The following is a 13,953-nucleotide window of genomic DNA, read 5'->3' as shown; positions in this document are numbered from 1 at the left end:
TGGATGATTTTTGCTCTGCTAAGTCTTGAGGATGACCTTTGTGATTCCTTTTACCTAAAAAAATGATATCCTTACCGAGCCTAAGCCTACATTTTATAAAGATCCGCATGATTCTTAAAATGAGTAGCTTTTGATTTGTAGAGTTTGTTTCATGAGTAAGCATATGGATTTGGTTCATTTGTGCATATGATTGGTATCTTTCATGAGGTTTTCGAATTCACTATGTGTTCATAAGTCTTATGTCTAAAAAGCTTTTAAGCATATGCCATGTTGTTGAGAGAAAATATTCGGAGTGCATATCCCTTGTGAGTTGAATTTTGAACTTGTTTTGAACATGTTGAGCTTAATATCATCTTTGTTTCTGCCATGTCTTACTTGTCATGCGAGATCTCATGTTTATTAACCATTGAATTCATTCTATCTATTTCGATTAAGTGTTATTCTTGATGCTATGAGTTTGAAGATCTCTGAGACAAAATGTTGAAGGCATTATAGTTGAGTCATTAGTTTAGTTGTATTGATTTTTGTTTTATGTTTTTGTTTCCCTTTTCTAGTGTTTGCTAAGAGACTAGCAAAGCTTAAGAGTGGGGTTGTTGATAGGAGCACAAAGTGTGACGTTCTTAATGCGTTTATGTCCTATTCTTACTCTTTGTAACCTCTTATTTAGTATGTTTTAGTTTCTTTTGTATGAATAATTGTCTAGGTAGAGCTTATATCGATTATGAGTGAATTGATGATGAAATCGTGCTAAGTGTTAAGAATCCTTGTGGGAATATGATTCCTTGTTCGAGTAGGATTCATCCTTTCGTATTTCTTAGTTTCTAACGTACTTATTCTTATTAGGAAATACAAATCCATGTTGGAGAAGGAAAGCAATCCTAGTTCCATAAGGAAAGAGAAGAAGATACACTTAAAAGCCCAATCCATGCAAGAATGAAAATGCTGTCAAGATTTGTAGTCCAACTTCGACGGGCTCCCCTGGATAGTTCCGATCGAGTTAGAAGACCTACCTTATATGGATAGAAATATGTGTGAGTCTAGTTTTTGTAAGATTTTGAATCAAATCAATATCTTATTCCTACAGGGAGATATGACTGAATCATTACTCGGAGGTCCAGTGAGCTCGGCGGAATTATCTCAGCCATTGATTTGCTTTTGATCCAAGGGATATGAGGGAAACTTGGGACCTTGTTTCTCCTACATATAGAGCATAAATATGTATTAGAATCTCCATAAATCCCTGCACCAAAGATTGTTAAAGAAGGCATGAAGAAAATTAAATGAGAAGAGGCAAGAAAGTCAAAGAAGGCATGCAGCAAATTTAATAAGGAGAGGTAAGAAAAATCAAACATGGCTGCAACAATTAATACTTTTTCTGCCTCCCTAATTCAAAGGAAGAAATTTGTGCAAAAGAAATCAGCATTAAAGGAGGAAGAAAATATGCAATTAATGCAAAAGATATGCAATCCTTATAGAAATCATAATTCTGACAGTGCAGATCATCCAACTTTGATGGGCTCCCAGCTCAAAATGATTGAGAAAATGCATGATATATGGATGAAAATCCACGGAAGTCTAGTTGAAATTGCCAGTTGGAATCATCTCAATATCTATTTTCTAGGGAAAGTTATGGCCACAACAAGGGACAAAGGTCAGATCTGCCGAATCTAGGAAACCTCAACCAATTTGGTTTCAACTTTGTGGACTTTGTGGCCAGCCTCCCTTGGGTTTCTTCCTCTATATATAGCACCTCATTTCCATATAAAATCATCATCAACCTTGCTCACAAGACTTGCCAAAGCTCTGCCCAAACACTTTCATTCACCAAGAACCATAGAATCCGAATTCACCACCCTTCATCATATTTTCTGTCCAACGCTTAGGAGCCTAGGATACCATACTCTTGAAGATCTCGTGCTACCTCTGTAAGGAACCTTGGGAGGAGAATTATAAAGTGTAACTCTATAATCTTCATGTTTAGTTTTCGGGTTTTTATGTTCTTGTTTTTGGATGATTTATGTTTAGGTTTCAATGATTTTAGGTTTTATGCCATGAGTTTATGTTTATTTATTTAAATGATTTTCGGTGTGTTTTTACTTACGTGTGTGATTGATACCCGGAAGTTGACGTTGCATGTGTAATAATCCAAAATTATAAACGATTTTGATACTTGGGAGTTGATTAATTGTTTTTTCTTTGTCACATTCACCAATTATTGCCTAGGTTCGGTTAGACTTGTGCCTTTAAATATGTTAATTTCTTTATGTGATACGTAATTGCATGATGAATTGGTATGTTAGATTTCGAATGAGGTTAGGACTGAGTTCGAATGTGGTAAAGTGTCATTGAGTTAGGAACCTTGGGAGGAACTTAACTGCATAACCGATTCTAGGATGTATAATGAACCTTACGGCATGAACTTAATTGAGATTAGATTTCGTTACCTTTGTTCTTATGTTATTTGTTTGGTAATTGCTTATGTGTTGGTTGGTTGATCACATGTATATGTTAGTTTAGGTTTATTTTCTGTTTGAACTGAAATATATCTCAAATCTTTTAAAGTCTTATGAATTCATTGGTAAATGTTTGTGATTCTTTACCCTGGTTGGAACCCCGGTTTGTGAACGATACCCTCTTGCTTTATACTACTAACGATGCTTACATGATTAATATTGATCTCGAGTAATCGAACCGATCAACAGCTCCTACTCCAACTCCACTAGCATCACACTCAACTTCAAATACTTTGTCAAAATCAGGAGGAGCTAAAACTCGTGCTATACAAAGCTTCTCTTTGATAAGCGCAACGCTCTTCTCTTATTCCTCACCCCAATGAAACTTGTATTCTGTGATGCATTAAGTGATTGGTGCGGTGATGGAGCTAAAATCCCTCAAAAACGCCTGTAAAAGGTAGCCAAACCATGAAAACTCCTCACCTCTGAAACTATCTTAGGAGTTGGCCACTCTCTAATTGCACGCACCTTCTCCTCATCAACATATATGCCATCTTCTCCAACCACAAACCCTAAAAACATTAGTTTATGGGTACAAAAAGTGCACTTCTTCAGGTTAATATACAACTTGTTAGCTTGCAACACTTTCAGAACCTATCTTACATGCTCCATCTTATCTCTACTATAAAGAAGAATGTCATCAAAATAAACAATAACAAAAGATCCAATGAATGGACAAAGAACTTGTTTCATAAGCCTCCTAAAAGTGCTAGGGGTATTGAACAACCCAAATGGCATCACCAACCACTCATATAACTCATCCTTGGTCTTGAATGATGGTTTCCACTCATCTCCAGGCTTGACTCGAATCTTGTGATATCCACTCCTCAAGTCTATTTTTTGAGAACCACTTTGACCCATTTAACTCATCAAGCATGTCTTCTAGGCATGGAATGGGGAACCTGTACTTGATAGTTATCTTGTTAATGGCCCTGCTATCCACTAATATCCTCAATATTCCTCTTTTCTTAGGCACCAACAAGATCGGAACTGCACATGGACTCATACTCTCTCTAATAAACCCCTTCCTCAACAGATCTTCAACAATCTCCTGTAATATTTCACACTCCTTAGGGCTCATTCTGTAATGTGGCAGATTTGGTAAGCTAGCTCCTAGAATAAAGTCGATCTGATATTGGATGTCCCTCATGGGAGGAAGTTCATTGGGGATCTCATCAGAAATTAACTCTTTAAACCCATCCACGACCTCCAAAACCTCATTAGGAACACATTGCCTCTCTGCTGCCATTAAACCCTTAACCACTATAGAAAAAAATAGTTTTGGATTCTTTGAAGGCATCATTCATCTCGTACTCACTGTTGGTAATGGTAAGGAAACTCGAAGTCCCATTTCTGAAACCGGAAAGAAGTGTTTGTGGGAGCCATCGCAATCTTGTGTTGATTCTAGGTAAACAACATTACATTATCCCTGCCCTCGTGAGTAACATCCAGATCATATTGCCAAGGTCTCCCTAACAGTATATGACAAGTATCCATATCAATCACATCACACATAACCTCATCACGATAGTGTTTCCCAATTGAAATTAAGAACTCTACTAATAGGAGCACAAAGTGTGACGCTCTTAATGCGTTTATGCCCTATTTTTACTCTTTGTTACCTCTTATTTAGTATGTTTTAGTTTCTTTTGTATGAATAGGTGTTCAGGTAGAGCTTATATCGATTATGAGTGAATTGATGATGAAATCGTGCTAAGTGTTAAGAATCCTTATTGAGATATGATTCCTTGTTCGAGTATTGATTCAACATTTCCTATTTTTTTGTTTCTAACGTACTTATTCTTATTAGGAAATACAAATCTATGTTGGAGAAGGAAAGCAATCCTAGTTGCACAAGGAATAAGGAGATGCCGTGCGACATTGATGGTTTCCTATTGGGAGTTGGATTCTAAAACCAAGTTGGAGATGGATTTCCAAGGATTTTATGAAAATATTTTCGTGCATATAAATCAGAAAGCTGTCAAGATTCGCAGTCCAACTTTGATGGGCTCCCCTGAACAGCTCAAATTGAATTAGAAGATTTACAATATATGGATAAAAATCTGTGTGAGTCTAGTTTCTGTAGGATTTGGAATCAAATCAATATCTTATTCCTACAGGGAGATATGACCGAATAATTACTCGGAGGTCTAATGAGCTCGACAGATTATTTCAACCATTGATTTGCTTTTGATCCAAGGGCTGTGAGGGAAAGCTAAGACCTTGTTTCTCCTATATATAGAGGCATGAATCTATATCAGAATCAGCATAAATTCTTGCACCAAAGAATTTCAAAGAAGAATGCAGCAAATAAATGAGAAGAGGTAAGAAAATTCAAACATGGCTGCAACAATTAAGATTTTTGCTACCTCCCTAATGATTTCGAAGCTACTTGTGATGTTTTGTTTGCTGATGTTTGTGTGTCATTTGGTAGATCATATGTATATATTAGTTTAGATTTTATGTTTTATGTTTGATCTGATCCTATATCTTTAAAACTTTTATATCTCTTTGTGAATTCATTGATTATTTGCCCTGGTGGATCCCCGGTTTGTGAAAGATACCCTCTTGCTTTATACTACTAACGATGCTTACATGGTTAATATTGACGTCGTGTAATCGAACCGATTAAATGGCGCCATTGCCGGGGATCCATTCTTATGGATCCCTAACTTTTAATTTCGAATTCACTATTCATATTGTACATTTGTATATTCTTATCTTATTTTGTTGTAACATATAGTAAATATATATTAGGTTGTTGTTTTGGTGATTGAGTGAATAATTGTTGTAGGTTGTAAATCAAACGGAATAGGTAAATTCCATTTTGTTAATATTAGCTTTAACCCCTCATGTTTTCTTATAAAGTTTTTGCATGAGGTTGAGGGTGGCTTTTATTAACACTTGGAGATTTTTCTAACACCCAAGTTTGAGTCCAGCTAAGTAAGGGTCACACTCTTTTATTAACCTGGTGTATGGGACCAAGATTGGATCTCAGAGAACTACAAACTGACATACATCTCGGTGATGGGGTCGATAGGGAGTTCGCTCTCCGTAGTTCAACAAATGAGTCATACCATGTTCACTATGTCTAATTGAGCTATTCGGAATTCTGAAACAAAGACTTGATCTTGTGTCTAGACATCCATACTTAGGCCGCACGTCTACCTCGGTTTACAACTTAGAATCAATCGATCGTTCAATCATTGAAACGACAAAAAGAACTTGTGAATTGTATGAACTTTGTAAACGTAAAGAACTAACTTTGTAACATGACAACATAGTTGTCGTGCCTCTTCCATAAGTGTGCCATGTATATGACCAAGAAAGGGCATGATTCATGTCTTCATTTTGTATTCTTCAATGCTAACCCTTTAAATTTCATATTACAGGAGTTATGCATGTCCGCAATATCTAAGACAACACAAGAGCTCAAAGATCGAATTCAAGCATTTAGAGACTTACAAAAATCTTCTCGAGTGGACCCCTATATTTTTGAATCATCTCCAAGCAATTTAATCTTAAACTCTTTAGCATGATCAGAAGAAGAGGAGGATCATTTATTCCCATTCATCTTCAACTAAAAGACAGACACAATTGCGGACCGTGACCTAGTTCTTGTCGGTGCTCCAATGGCACTCAAGAATCCGTTCATCCCCACCACCCCTGAATCACCTTCATGCATTGCTTTCACTCCACCTGATGAATCCAACTTCTCAATTCTGGTACAATTACTTGGACAACTGTCTAAGTATTCTGGTGCCTCAATGGAAGACCATAATGTTCACCTTAGGGAGTTCTTGGACATTTGCAAACTTCAATCAATTCATCATCTATCTCAAGAAGGCTTGAGGTTGCTTTTGTTTCCATTTACTCTGAAGGACGATGCTAAGCGTTGGTTATACTCTCTGCCTGTGGGGATCATCACCACATGGGATGAAATACCTAGGAAGTTCTTGAAACAATTCTTCCTTGCTCAACGCACGAAAAGACTAAGGAGTGAGATTCAGAACTTCACTAAAAAGGATGGTGATTCACTCTACGAGCATGGGAGGAATTTCAGGAACTTCAAAGGATGTACCCTCACCATGGTATTTCGTTGGATGACTTGGTGCAATTCTTCTATGAAGGACTCGACACCACCAACAAGAGTATGGTGGATTTGGCATGTGGCTGCACATTCATAAACAAGACCAGTCAAGAAGCTTACACCTTGATTGATGACTTGGCTAACAACAATCGCCAATTTAATTCCAGGGAGAAGAGAAGAAGCAAGAGCCGTGGGGTGTATGATATTGATGCAAGAAATCAGATGGCTACTTTAGAAAGAAAGCTTGACGTTCTAGTCAAGGCATTCAATGGTTCGACCATCAACACTAAAGCATGTGGCATTTGTTCCTTCAAGGACCACACCACCGAGAATTGTCCAAATGGTGCAATGACTGAAGAGGAGTTGAACTTAATGGGGCAACAAAAGCCTAGGTATGATCCTTATTCGAACACATATAATCTTGGACTTATAGTCCATCCCAAATTTCGTTAGAACAATAATGGTCAACCGTCCAATGCTCAAGGTCAAGGACATTGTCCTTCAGGTTTGTTTGTGTGGCCTCAGGTACCTCAAGGTTATGTTCCCTTTAATTCCAATGTTCTTGGTTCGAATAATGCATCTGCACCTAACAATTATGAACTTTTGAAGTCCCTTGCTCAAGGGCAACAAAATTTAAACTATGCTACTCAAACTTTAGTTACAGGTCAACAAGCTCATTCTAAAGACATAACCGAGCTTAAGAAGCAGATGAGACAAGTGATCGACTTCATGGGCAAGATCCATGAAGGAGGTAAGTTGCCAAGTCAAACTGAGCCAAATCCAAATGTGAAGGCCATGATGACAAGAAATGGCAGGCTCTTAGATGCTCCATTGCAACCAATCAAGAAGGCAATGCCTTCTAAAGACAAAGAGGCTGGGAATTTCAATACAAATGACCTAGAGAAGGACCCTTCCTCCTCTAAGGCCAATGATGATGTGCCTCTGCCCCAAAGTAATCATGACGTGCATGACAAAGGTAAAGATCCTAACTCTAGTGGTTTGGTTTCAACTAATGCTCTTCCTCGTGTCCCCTTCCTCAATAGATTCACAAAGAAAAGGGGGATGACTCTGATCAAGCCATGCTCGATATCTTTAAGAGGGTAGAAGTGAACATGCTTCTTATTGAATGCATTCAACAAATCCCAAAGTACGCTAAGTTTCTAAAGGAGTTGTACACCAATAAGAGGATGACTCGAGAGAAAGAAGTGGTCACAATGAGTGAGACAGTCTCAGCCGTGCTACAAAGGAAGCTTCCACCTAAGCTTAAGGATCTAGGGAGTTTTTCTATCCCTTGTACAATCGGTAACACAAAATTTCATAAGATAATGCTAGATTTAGGAGCATCGATCAACATAAGGCCTTATTACATTTATGATAACTTAGGTCTAGGAGATTTGAAAAAAGATATTGTGGTTATCCAATTAGCTGATTGTATAAACAAAGTCCCTTTGGGTTATGTTGAAGATGTTCTTGTGCAAGTTTCGAACTTGATATTCCCTGTGGACTTCTATGTCCTTGACATGGAGCCAACTGAAGCAGATGACAAGGAGGTCCCTATTCTGTTGGGGCGTCCCTTTATGAGGACTGCAAGAACGAAGATTGATGTGTTTAGTGGACCACTCACCTTTGAGTTCGACGGTGAAGTTATTAGCTTCAACATCTTTGAAGCCATGAGGTATCCCCTTTCGAAATTAAGTGATTGTTTTTCAGTTGACATTCTTGATTCCCTTGCAGATAACTATCTAGATACCTTGGCACATGACGAGTTGGCACTCACCATTGCCCAAGGGGCCGGATTTGCAAGTGATGGCTCCAACGTTTCTGAGTTGGAAGCTAATGATTCCGTGTCATCTTATGTACTAGAAATGTGGCCTCTCTTGATGTTTTTGCACATGAGGTAATTTATTCTCTCCTAGTCCAATTCTCTTAACCACTACCAAGAATTTTCCTTCTGTGGTGCAAGCCCTAAAGCTTGATTTTAAGGTTCTTCCGAATCACTTGAAGTATGCATTTTTGGGAGATGAGGATACATTGCATGTGATCATTTCATCCGCACTTACCAAGGAACAAGAGGAGATGTTGATTGAGATTTTGAAACGACACAAGACGGCCATAGGATGGACCCTAGCCGACATTAAGGGAATCAACCCCTACAATGTGTGTGCATCAAATTTTACTTGAAGATGGTGCCAAACGGACCAAGGAGGGTCAGAGACGTCTTCACCCACCAATGATGCAAGTTATCAAAGACGAGATCACTAAGTTACATGATTGTGGCGTCATCTATCCTATTTCGGACAGTAGGTGGACCTCTCCCATTCAAGTTGTGCCAAAGAAGTCCGGAATCACAGTGGTGAAAAACAAGGATAACGATTTAGTGCCTCAAAGAACGGTGATTGGTCACCATGTGTGTATCAACTATAGGAAGCCCAACGCCACAACAAGGAAGTATCACATGCCGTTGTCATTCATTGATCAAATGCTTGAGAGGTTAGCTGGTCATTCTTTTTATTGTTTCCTAGATGGATATAGTGGATACAATCAGATTAGTGTTGCGCATGAAGATCAAGAAAAAGACGACATTCACATGCCCTTTTGGTACGTTTGCTTATCATCGCATGCCTTTTGGTTTATGCAACGCTCCAGGTACGTTTCAACGTTGATCTTTTCTTTAAGTTCATTGGTTCTAAAATTGAAGTTTTCATGGATGACTTTTATGCTTATGGTGAGAATTTCGATGCATGTTTAGAGAATGTGGAACTTGTGCTTAAACGTTGTGAAGAAACTAATTTGATCTTGAATTGGGAAAAATGTCATTTCATGGTTACGCAAGGCATTGTCTTAGGCCATATTGTTTTATCTAAAGGAATTGAGGTTCCTAAGTCTAAATAGATCTTGTGCGTCACTTACCCCTCCCCATAACTGTGAGGGATGTTCGATCGTTTATTGGACATGCAGGGTTCTATTGTCGGTTCATCAAGGACTTTTCCAAGATTGCGAGACCATTGAGTTCATTGCTTCAAAATAACATTCCCTTTCAATTTGATGATGATTCCAAGCACGCATTTGAGACATTGAAGAAGCTCTTGTCATCAGCACTGATCATGGCACAGATCATGGCACCACCAGATTGGTCTTTACCATATGCGCTCATGTGTGACGCATCCGACTATGCTGTTGGAGCCGTGCTAGGGCAGAGGAAGGACAAGCAGCCTTATGCCATTTACTATGCCTCTTGAATGCTCAATGATGCTCAATAGAACTACATCACAACTGAGAAAGAACTTCATGTCATGATCTTTGTTTTAGATAAGTTTTGTTCTTACTTACTTCAATCCAAAGTTATTGTTTACACTGACCATGCAACTTTGAAGTACTTAATGACGAAGAAGGATGCCAAACCGAGATTGATTCGATGGATTCTCTTACTCCAAGAGTTTGATCTCGAGATCAAGGACAAAAAGAGAAGTGACAACATTGTGGCAGACCACTTGAGCGGTTTAGTGAGAGATGCTGAACCTTTAGCCATTCAAGAGAGTTTCTGGATGAGCAACTCTTTCGAGTTGAGATATGCAGATAATGTGAACTATCTTGTTTCTAAGCAATTTCCAGATACTTTATCGCATGCTCAAAAGATTAGAGTCAAGGCTTTAGCTAAGTACTACATTTAAGATGAACCATACTTGTGGAAACATTGTGTTAATAAAATCATTAGGAGGTGTGTCCCTGAATCTGAACATCATTCTATACTTACCTTTTGTCATTCTGAGTCTGGTGGAGGACATTTTGGTTCACGTAGGACTGCTCTTAAGGTATTAGAATGTAGTTTCTTTTGGCCTATGATCTTTAAAGATGCATATCATTTTTGCATGACTTGTGATAGATGCCAACACATGGGAAACATAGGTTCTAGAGATCAAATGTCGATGCATCTTGTCTTCACTGTTGAACTATTTGATTGTTGGGGTATCGATTTCATGGGACCTTTTCCAAACTCTAATGGTTTCTTGTACATGCTCGTTTGTGTTGATTATATTTCGAAATGGGTAGAAGCAAAAGCCATCTGGACTACTGATTCTCGAGTTGTTGCAGATTTCCTTCATTCTAACATTTTCTATAGGCTTGGTATGCCAAGAGTGATCATTAGTGATGGAGGAACTCAGTTTTGCAACCAGACCATTGAGGCGTTGTTGAGGAAGTATGGTATCAAGCATAAGGTTGCTACCCTTTATCACCACCAAAAAAGTTGACAAAATGAGCTATCTAATCGAGAGATCAAGAGAATTTTAGAGAAAATCAATTGGACTATCATGCAAAGATTGGTCTGAACGATTGAATGATGCTCTTTGGGCTTATAGAACCGCATACAAGACTCATCTTGGCATGTCACCGTTTCAATTAGTCTATGGCAAGGCGTGTCATCTACTTGTGGAGCTTGAGCATCGTGCATGGTGGGCTGTGAAGAATTTTAACATGGACATTGACGAGGCCGGATTGCATAGAAATTTGCAATTGCATGGGCTTTAAGAGATTCGAAATGAGACCTATGATTCGGCTATGATTTACAAGGAGAAGACCAAATCGTTCCATGACCGTATGATTAGGAAGAAACACTTTGTCGTTGGGCAGAAAATTCTTTTATTTCATTCTCGACTTAAGTTGTTTTCGGGCAAGCTTCGTTCAAGGTGGCTTGGCCCATTTGTTATTACTCACATTTTTCCTTCTAGTGCTATCAGGATTAAGAGTGCAGTGAATGGAAATGACTTCACGGTCAATAGACATCGCTTGAAGCCATATTGTGAGAACTTTGTGGAGCATATCGTGGAGGAGACTTCTCTCCTTGAACCTACGGCAAGCAAGTGAATTTTTGGAGATAGTCTAGGCTTTGGACTATAAACTTAAGCCAATGAAGGAGCCATCAATGAGTGTTTGCATTTTCTTATCCCTTATCTCTTTTTAATTTTCATTGCTTATCATATTGTACATTGAGGGCAATGTAAGTTTTAAGTGTGAGGTGGGGTATACATCATTCATTGTATTCTATTGTTTGATGCTTATATGTGTTTTGATTTTGTTGCTTTGATTTTTATTTTCTTGCTTTGATTTAGATTTTTAAATTTTTTTTGTTGGGATTCCACTACTTTATACCAAAAAGTTGTATGCCTTATTTGTGCCATGCTTGGGACACCTTAGTATTAACCCATTTGAGCCTACGTTAAACCTTTTCTTTCATTACCAACATGTTAATATCATTGCTTAGTATAGTTATATCTCTACCTTGTCTTTGAGGCTTGGCAGAGCCATTCTAGTGTTAATATGGAGTGATGATTCGATTCAAGTGTGTAGTTATGCTATTTATGTAAGTATGTCGTGTGGAGAGTATGAAAAAGGAAAATTTCCGTGAAAAAAAAAATATATATATATACATGGTTTGAAAAAAAAACGAAAAGAATGAGGACGATGAAGAAGTGACGCCATAGCTATGTTGTTTGTGTGAATTTGGAGTTGTGTTGTATTTGTTAAAGGCTCAATAAAGTTATACTTTAGCCTTTGTTCGTTTTCACAATTTTTAGAGTGAAGAATGAGTCCAACATGATAATATTTGACCCTTGTTTTATGGAGTATGACGACATAAGGTGGATGATTATTGCTATTTTAAATCTTGAGGATGACCTTTGTGATTCATTTTTCCTACAAAATGATATCCTTCCCGAGCCTAAGCCTACCTTTTATAAAGATCCGCATGATTCTTAAAATGAGTAGTCATTGATCTGTTGAGTTTGTTTCATGAGTAAGCATATGGTTTGGGTTCATTTGTGCATATGATTGGTATTTTTCATGAGGTTTTCGAATTCACTATGTGTTCATAACTCTTGTGTGTGAAAAACTTTTAAGCATATGCCATATTCTTGAGAGAAAAAATTCGGAGTGCATATCCCTTGTGAGTTGAATTTTGAACTTTTTTTGAACACGTCAAGCTTAATATCACATATGTTTCTGCCTTGTCTTACTTGTTATGCGAGATCTCATGTTTATTAACTATTGAATTCATTCTATTTCGATTAAATGTTATTCTTGATGCTATGAGTTTGAAGATCTCTGAGACAAAATGTTGAATGCATTATAGTTGAGTCGTTAGTTTAGTTGTATTGATTTTTGTTTTATCTTTTGGTTTCTCTTTCTAGTGTTTGCTAAGGGACTAGCGAAGTTAAATTGTGGGGTTGTGATAGGAGCACAAAGTGTGACGTTCTTAATGCATTTATGTCATATTGATTATAAGTGAATTGATGATGAAATTGTGCTAAGTGTTAAGATATGATTCATTGTTGAGATATGATTCATTGTTTGAGTAGGATTCATCCTTTCGTATTTCTTGTTTCTAACGTACTGATTCTTATTAGGAAATACAAGTCTATGTTTGAGAAGGAAAGCAATCCTAGTTGCGCAAGGAAAAAGGAGAAGAAAATTTGCACTTAAAAGCCCAATCCATGCAAAAATCAAAATGCTGTTAAGATTCGTAGTCCAACTTCGACGGGCTCCCCTGGACAGCTGCGATAGAATTAGAAGACGTACCATATATGGATAAAAAGCTGTGTGAGTCTAGTTTTTGTAGGATTTAGAATCAAATCAATATCTTATTCCTACAGGGAGATATGAACGAATCATTACTCGGAGGTCCAGTGAGCTCGGCATAATTATCTCAGCCATTGATTCGCTTTTGATCCAAGGGCTATGAGGGAAACTTGGGACCTTGTTTCTCCTATTATAGAGAACAAATCTATATCAGAATCACCATAAAATCCTGCACTAAAGAATGTGAAAGAAGGCATGCAGCAAATTAATGAGAAGAGGTAAGAAAATTCAAACAAGGCTGCAACAATTAAGATTCTTGCTGGCTCCCTAATTTAAAGGAAGAAATTTGTGCAAAAGAAATCAGCATTAAAGGAGGAAGAAGATATGCAATTAATGTCCAATCCTTATAGAAATTATAATTCTGGCAGTGCAGGTCGTCCAACTTTGACGGGCTCAGCTGGACAACTCATAATGATTCAGACAATGCATGATATATGGATGAAAAGGTACGAAAGTATTTTTTTCAAATGCCTTTGGAATCACCGCAATATCAATTTGGTTTCAAATGTCAGATCTGCCGAATTGAGAAAATCTAGGAAACCTCAACCAATTTGGTTTCAACTTTGTGGATTTTGTGATCAGCCTCCCTTGGGTTTCTTCCTCTATACATAGCACCTTATTTCCACAGAAAAATATCATCAACCTTGCTCATAAGACTATCCAAAGCTTTGCCTTAAACACTACTCATCATCCTCAAAGCCATTCAAGGCGAAAACA

At 37.8% G+C, this 13,953-nt stretch overlaps 1 non-coding gene across 1 annotated transcript; it reads right to left on the bottom strand.

The window, feature by feature from the left end:
• Nucleotides 1-6,502: 6,502 nt before the first annotated feature.
• On the bottom strand, nt 6,503-6,608 carry LOC126789635 (small nucleolar RNA R71). The gene has a single exon (XR_007671551.1). It is a non-coding gene; the product is annotated as a small nucleolar RNA R71 (small nucleolar RNA).
• Nucleotides 6,609-13,953: the final 7,345 nt, after the last annotated feature.

Source organism: Argentina anserina, chromosome 3 (genome assembly GCF_933775445.1).
Source record: "Argentina anserina chromosome 3, drPotAnse1.1, whole genome shotgun sequence".
Taxonomy (NCBI): Eukaryota; Viridiplantae; Streptophyta; class Magnoliopsida; order Rosales; family Rosaceae; genus Argentina; species Argentina anserina.
The sequence above is the reverse complement of the archived record's forward strand: the minus strand, read 5'-3'. Positions and strand labels throughout refer to the sequence as shown.